General features: G+C 36.6%; 1 protein-coding gene across 1 annotated transcript in view; it reads left to right on the top strand.

Annotated features, from left to right (window-relative positions):
* Nucleotides 1–310: 310 nt before the first annotated feature.
* The window catches only part of LOC136713371 (neurocalcin-delta), a 90,984-nt gene continuing 82,923 nt past the window's right edge, over nt 311–8,371 (top strand). Inside the window, exon 1 of the mRNA XM_066690400.1 lies at nt 311–445. The gene's annotated coding sequence lies outside the window, so the exon portion shown is untranslated. The remainder of the gene's footprint in view (nt 446–8,371) is intronic.

Here is an 8,371-nt window from a genome sequence, read left to right as displayed (position 1 = left end):
TTTAAAAGTTTAAAGTGTGATCGTTTATTTATGCACATTAAAAAAAAAACGTATAGAAAAAGAGTCTTGCTAGTGGAATTCGATTCCACAAAACACAGTGGGCTAAAAAAAGGTCAAAGGACTGCAGGGCTCACAGAATAGTTATTGAGAAAAGTCACAACATGCTTTTATTCCAATAAAAGACACTTGAGATATATTGATCTGTCTCCTGCCGGTGCTTCACTTGATTTAGAAACAGTTGGCATGCTATATACACTGCACCCTCCCTCTTAGCAACAGCGTGACGTCATTAGAAGCGTCTTACATTTTCTTTTCACTATGCCCAGCAGACAGACATAATTCAAGCAGTGATCTCCTCTAAATACTTGTATCCCCGAGATTGTAAACGAGCCGTTTTACACCGATTCTCCAAGATCGCATTCACATAAGACCGAAATAGACCAAAGTAAGTTGTCTTCTAAAAACAAACTCATTGCTATACGTGTTGTGTTGCGGCCGGTTTGCACAAAAGCGGATGCCGTGTCGGGTGGGATAGAGAAGCAACAGTTTTAAGTGGTATAGACAGGTCACGGGAGAAAGTTTCCTTTTGCTTTTTCGCTCTCTTTCATTGAAGCAACCGCCCTCTTCTCTGAGGGGTTTGGGAGTAAGTACTGAAACCAGGAGAAAGTCGTGTTTGTGATTTGTTGCATGTCGATGGGTCTGAAGAGAGTGTGATACAGGAAAAGCAGAAACGCACACATTTGCAGTTTCTAAAATGAAATGAACCTTGTTGGAATGGAAGGCACTAACTAACACACAACGTTGCCGCGACGTATTACGTTATATTGGGCACCTGTGTCATAACATGACGACTTTCTTAAATGTACGTGTGTCGTTGAACTTCGAACATGTTGCAACATGCAACTACAGTCTGCGTGATTACACTCAAACTCTGCAACAGGCAGTAGTAATGTTACGTACACTTGGCAAAGTGATCCACTTACCTAGATGCAGGGTCGTGTTAGTGTTGCGCAGATCTGCAGAATCCCAGACACCCCATTGGTGGAGCCGCGCAGAACTGTGGAAATCTGCGCTACACGCACGCGACCTCTGGTTCAATTAAATCGCCAGTAAGACACAGACCGTTTGTGCACATATTAAGAGTATTGTATAATATTTAAATGAATGTAGTGAGCTTTATTGTTTTCTCCTGTGGAAAAATACCACTGAGCGATAGAACCAAAAATAAAACCAGCGACTTGTTTTAAATTGGAAAATGTTTGTTTGTTCAGAACCACGTGACTGTATGGCCAGGTCAAAATGAGAGGCGTGTTCAAATGCTATCATCAATGTTGCTAAACGATCTTCATGATCACATGCAAACTAAAAAGGGTTACAGTAGTTCAATGACATTGCTTGCAACTGTATTTATCTTTGGCTATTATGCACACGTTGACATGCAATTACATTTCTAATCCTGTCCTGCCAGAAGTAATTAGAACATTGGTCAAAATCTGTCAAAATGGGTTGCAGTTTGAGTCCATTTCAATTTAATTGTTTGCACGCATCGACGACCTTATATCAAATAGAATGAAAATTGTCAGTCTAATATTACACACACACACAAAAAGCTTTGTGTTTTGTAATGTTTTGTCATTTGAATGTAATCCATTTTATCTCAACTGGTTTACTGGTTTAACTGGTTGGTCAGTACATAAGGCACAATGTATCAATGCGCAAAAGCAGTTTTAGCAGCCACAGTTTTATAGTGGCTGAGATGTTCTTTTCCTTTGGCACTTGGACGCAGTGATGACAGTCTTTGGCCAGCTGGTGAGAGGTTGAAGTTTTGAGTAGCATTCCTGATAAACGCCCACTCTTAGTTACACTTCCAGCTAGCCATTTGAAAGTTGGATACAACCTTTCACACTGTATTACACACAGCTATGGTGTGAACAATTCCTTGCACTCACAACACTCAATGAATTCCTTGAAATGTAACTTTCACAAAAACAAGATAATACAAGATGCTTTGTCCAGGGATAAGTAATGCATAGATTTTTCCTCCATGGATGGACACCCTTTCTCTGAAGAGGATAACTGACTTAACACTTGTAGGCAGCAACATAATAGCTTTTTTTCTTGCCACGGATCATCAATTACAGTTATTTTAATTAGAATCTTTGTTTGGATATAGATTTATATTGGCAGAAGATGCTATCTTTTAGTTTTTTCTAAATGTGTGTTGGTCGGTCTGGTGAAAATAGAATTGCAGAATTGCTCTTGGCTTATACATGAATTTGAACATGAATTTGTAATATTTTTTGTCTTTTATATGCCACCAACTTGGATTAACCAGTTGAATTAAGCTCACTGCTATGACTCCTGTACTAAGGCAGGAAGGTTGAAGGCAGCTATCACACACACACTGAAACATTCACTGCTCAAGCATCCACTTCTTTACACACTGCAAGTCCACAGTACAAGCACCAGACCTACAGCATCATAGGGAGGACAAATGCAGCCCTTACTGATACAATTGCAGGCTGACAGGCTGCCATGCTACACGTTCTGCAAAGCCTGGCTGACTCTAGACCATCCAACCATGACAGTGTGGGAAATCCCAGCTACAACTTGGTATGCCATAGACCAAATGTGAACCAATGATCTCTAGACTGCAGGGCCAGCTTGTACTCTGAGTAGAATGCTTTTATCAGCATAGTTATTAAGGAGCTTTGTCTGTTTATAAATATACTTAGGTGTGGTGTATATAAGTACAGTGTGAGGGCAATTTTCTCAATGAAATGGACAGTCCTAATGTGCAGAGCATATTTACCCTAGTGTGGAATAAGTGTTAAAATAAGTGTTTAATACAGAAATAGTGAAACACAACAGTAAATGTTTCATGAATTTGGCCCTATGTTGTCAATAGCTTCCACATTTCTTCACCCTGATGAAAGTGGGGGTGGGGGATTTAATAAAAGCAGATACGTTTTTTTTTGTTTTGTTTTCTTATTAATTATTGGAAGGAATTAGTAAACAATGTAATTAAATTCAATAGACTTTTCAGAATAGTCAGTTACATTATATCTTCTGTTTTTGTCACATCTCTGCATTAGACACTAATTGAAATAGTTTTAATTTCAAGCCAGTTTATAATGACTGTGGGGTAGAACAGTTGTCTGTTTGGAGAAGCTTAGTATGACATCAGTATATAGGCTTTTGTATTTATACTTGTATTTTTGGCAACACTTTGTTTTCAATACTGGCTCTAGCTGATTTTGTTAGTTTTGATATGTAGAGGATACACCCTCGGTCTGATTCAGAAACAATATAGGCCTATTTCCTTTCAGTATGAGGCTTTTGAGGATAACCATATCTGATGATGCATAACTTAAGGGTTCATTTCTGTTTATGGCTATGTACTTTTGCATTATCATTTGTTCAGCCTGCTATCAATTTCTGAATCTGAGTCAGACTGGGTCATAATGTTTTGTGCAAATCATGCAATCATCAAAGCAGCACAAACCATAGCAACTTTATTTAAACCAACAAGTGTAATAACAATAATAGATTATGTACTAGAGACTATAGTATTTACCATTTGATTCACACCCATCACTTGGTTTCTGTGGATGTCTCATTTTTTATTTGTATGTTTTTGTCAACAATCACTTGTGCTGTAAGGACATTATAGCTTGAGAAACACAGGCTCTCTGTTGTGAATTTTTCACCAAGACATCCGCACATCACATGCTGTAGGGTACTGCATTTTGTGATATTAAGGCTACCCTTTACCTGAGGATTTGATATTAAGAAAATGCTTAGTGTTCAAAGCATTTGAATATCTCCAAAACTGTCTAACCTTTATTAAGGTAAAACACAACGACAGATATAGTGTTGCAAGTCTTCAATGGTACTTTTCAGAATTTTTCTTTTGGCAGGTGGGTGGCGGGGGCTGTAAATGTAGAAAAGTTTGATTGCAGGTGGATTGTGGTGTGGTGTTGGCACATACTTCCTCATCCAGTTCACCCACCATCTGATCTTGATCATGTGACACTTGACTCGCTCACACTCTTGGTTTTGTTTTCAGTTGTGTCAATCAGACCTTTGCGACTATTGTGATTTTTTTTTACTGTACAGACACAGATTGACTGAACAGCTTGTTCTCCTTTCTATACACACACACACACACACACACACACACACACACACATGCACACACACCCAGCATCCACATTTTTTGGAAAACATAGATTTTTGTTTTAATAATTTCAACAGAGTTTCACCCAATTAAAGGTGATTTTCAGTCCTAGGCCTAATAAAATAAGTATGTTTGTCAGGTGGTCTGGATAATTTCCAATTTTCTTACATTTTCATCTCATTGCATGATAGGTGATTATATGTATTGCATTCCAAAATGTTTTTGTGCAATATGTTTTATAGTGACTAGAAAATGGGATATTTTGAAGGTAGGGATAGTGTGAATAGTGATTTAGCCTAGACATGGTAAGAGAGCTGTAAAATGGTGCTACCTCCCCTCGTCTCTTAACTTGACACATTCTTGTTGTGTGGATTCTCATTTAATGTGACAGTTTTATTTTCCTGTCACCTTAAAGAACATATTTAAAAGAGGAATATTCTAGGTTTTTCTGTTGGTTTCACTTTGTTCTCTGCAGCAAATACTTTAAGTATTTCAGCTCTTTCATTGGTTTAATAGGCTGCAATAACATCATCAGACAATTTCTGCAAGCTTGGTGGTAAACAGATTTTGATGATGATGTGATTACATTTTTGCACAGTCCCATAATGTTATGAAAGAGACTGGTAATGTTTACTGACTGATTTTTGTTTGTGATTGTCCACTGCCTGATAAGATATCCAGAGTATCGCTCCTGTATAGTTTTGGATACTAGACTAAAAGTACTATTTAGCTGATTTACAATTACAGTAAATAGTCTCACAGATGCAGTGCATTACCCAATCTTGAGTAATGTTAGTCAGACCTTTTTCCTCATTGAAGAAAGACATGGAAACCAATACAAATCTTTGGGGAGAGATGAAAAGTAAACCATAATCCCAGTGCAAAATGCAATCCCATAATAATAATCTAGGTTAACTGCATAGAACTGATGTAGAAAACATTTCTATAAGTACACAAGTTTTTTGTGTGTTCATTATGAGTGTATTATCTGATTCTCCATAGTCTAGCTAACCTAAATCAAATAATCAGTTTTGTTTCCATTTGTGAAAACCTGATAGCAATAGTAGGGCATACAATAGAATTAGACAACAGAAACAGCATGTGATTTCTCCTCCGTGTTGTTCAACAGCTGCCTTTTTGAAAGTTGGCTTAATGCAAAAAGTACATTTCCCTTTTGATGATGTGAGATGCTCTTTCAGCAATTATGTTATGTCAGTGGAAAGGTCATCTGAATATGTTTGGTGGCCTTGCATATATTTTTTTTAATTGCCCTTTAATTTTGAATTGTTACAGTCATTTGTTTGGTAATATCTTAACTACACTTCCTCATATTGGTGTGATAGAGGGGCCTGTGTCATTCTGTAATTCTTCATCAGACATACACTCATGTTTCCTGGGCCTCCCACTGTGAGTGGTGCACCTAATTCAAAATAAGGTCACATTGTGGGGGATTTGGTGGAAAATTACCAGCAGGATGTTCTGTACCACCTGCGTTAATCTGACATTTATTCTAGGTTATAGTTGTGTTTGTAATCTGAGCATTCTTGAAAAAAGTCAGAGAAAAAGGGGGATAAGGAAACCTGTCAGAATTTTATTACTGTTCGCACAGGATGGAGGAAGTGATAGGAAAATCTGAACAATTTGACATGTCAACAATAGCAAACATTCTCATATATGTGAGTTTTAGTCTGTTCTGTAAACAACACTTCATCACTCACATTGTGAACTTGTTCCGCTTACTTGACATACACAAATACCATTGTAGGCCTAGTCTAGGGGTCGGCAGCCTGCAGCTCTTTAAGATCTAACATGTGGCTCCCAATAGCAATCAATTTTTTTGCCAGCATAGGGTATATTTAGTACATGTGCTGACATTTCATATTAGATTACCTAGCACAAGCACCAAAACCCATCAAATTGACCAATTTATTAAATATATAAAGAAATTCACCATTTCGCGCATGAATTATCTGAAAACTCTGAATTCCCCACATAAACATAACAGTGCATTGCGTGACTGAATAATATAAGAAAAACATCTGGACATAAATATTATCCAGTAAAGTTTTGCTACTGAAATAAATGTTATCTACTTGAGTCAATGTTATTGCTGGACTGAAACACATTTCCAAGCAAAGTTTCTGTTGAGCTGAGCTGACAGGTGTTTGTCTGATGAAATGCAGAGGGAGAGACAATGCAACTGCAACTGGAAGTAATGTCACCTTACTCACTGCTCAGAAGTCACTTTTTTGTTTAGTTTGATTTTTATTCATTATGTGCAAAGTATATATAGAAACCATTCAGAACCAAATGTTTATGTAGCCTACATCCTGTCTTACCTCAATTCAAATAGTCTTCAAATAGCATTGATAAATACATAGCTTATAGTTTAATGTACATTCTTTTACTAATCTTAATTAATTACTGAATTAAGGAAGGCAAAGCTGTTCTTGATTGGAAGCAACCAGTTTAGGAATAGCAAATTGTTATTTTAATTGAAGCTGACAAATGACCCTACAGAACCAATTTGCTGCTGTTTTTAAAATAACAAGTCAAGCTGTTCACCATAAAGCATTGTGTATGGTACACCAGTTAAAGTACAGTTTAAGTTGAATAGATCTGTGTGACATTATTTTAATGTTTTCACTTCACCAGCAGTAAAGATTGATTCATTATAGGGTGGAGTTTTAATATATAGTCTATTCATTGCCTCATTATTCCAATGATGCAATGCAGTGAAATTTCTAATTAAAAACAGATTTGTATTTGATTAATTAATTTGGACCAATAAATATAAACGGTTGTCCCTGGTAGAAATCTTGACAAGATCCTGTAAGATCTTGTAGGATATTGTGCAAGATCCTATAGGAACCTGAGAGAGGAAATACACAAGGCCTGTTCCAGATTTCCCCCAGTGGCTCAAAATGCTAACTTAAACATGGCATCAGCCCAGTCCATGATCTTCTATGAAGCTGGAGCTGTCCTTTAGCTGATTGGGTTGGATCCTGCAGTGAGTTTTGAAGATACTGTGTAGGATCCTATAAAACATTTCAAACCTATGAAATAAGATTAAAAAGAAAAAGTTAACGCCTAACATGCTTTAGGCTACACTGTAGACATCATTCACTATGTCCACTGTTATGATCTTCATAAGAATTTTGATCACAGCTGCACTTACCACATCTGCTCGCCTACCCTTTTATCTCCACCAGTGTTATTAAGTTCCAAGAATGTTCACTTACCTGCATGCTCATGTATAACTTGACCTTTCCTTGGTTTTTATATACTCAGAATAGAACATGCACTTAACTGCTACATTTTAAATGCTCTTTAAGTTATTAACTAACTGTATTCAGTGATATTGTTTCAGACATTGCTACACATATTGATTTTGCTTGTATATCATGTTGGTCATCCTAGATAAAGGCCTCTGCAAAGTAAATACATTAAAAACTGTTGTAGTGTGATTTTGAATTTAAGTTTCTGTTTGTTTGTGTTCATGCAAATACGATTTCCTCCTGTATAGTTTGGGATCCTATAGAAAATCAATTTTAAGTGTAGTCCTAAATAGGATCATAATACTTACAGGATTGTGGCTGTGATCCTGTTATTGTATACCTAATTGATATGCATCTGTTCCTGTACAAGATATTTAAACAGAATCCTCTTCAGGTACAAGTCTATATTGAATAGGATCTTGTTCATTAACAGCATATTAGTCAGGATCCCGAACTGCTAAGGATGTTGTCCAGGATAGTGTTCCTGTTTAGAGTCCTATGGGGAAGGGGATCGTGTTAAAAAATGTACCATATTTTATTTTATTTTATTTTTTTATGGAGAACAAATGCAAAGAAGCTCTTCACACAGTGGCAATTTGTTAAATCAAAAAGTTGTATGATAGAACTGTCATTTTTATCATTGGCATGATGGATTACTTAGGATTATTTTTAGTTTTTATATAAAAATGTCATTTCCATAATTTCCAGTAACAACCTGTTTAAATTCACATAGAGTACAATACTTTCAGGCAACTCTTGAACATTTGAATTGTATATACTTTTTCTTTTTGTTTCTTTCTTTCAAAAAAGCTGAAGTATGCCAGTGTAGCAGACATGGAGCGAGGGTGAAAATGACTCATCTGTGTGAAATGTTTTGTATATACAGCTAGAGCACTTTAGGAAAGAGGGGGCA

Source organism: Amia ocellicauda, chromosome 18 (genome assembly GCF_036373705.1).
Source record: "Amia ocellicauda isolate fAmiCal2 chromosome 18, fAmiCal2.hap1, whole genome shotgun sequence".
In the NCBI taxonomy this organism is placed as follows: domain Eukaryota; kingdom Metazoa; phylum Chordata; class Actinopteri; order Amiiformes; family Amiidae; genus Amia; species Amia ocellicauda.
This window is presented reverse-complemented; position numbering and strand designations above follow the sequence as displayed.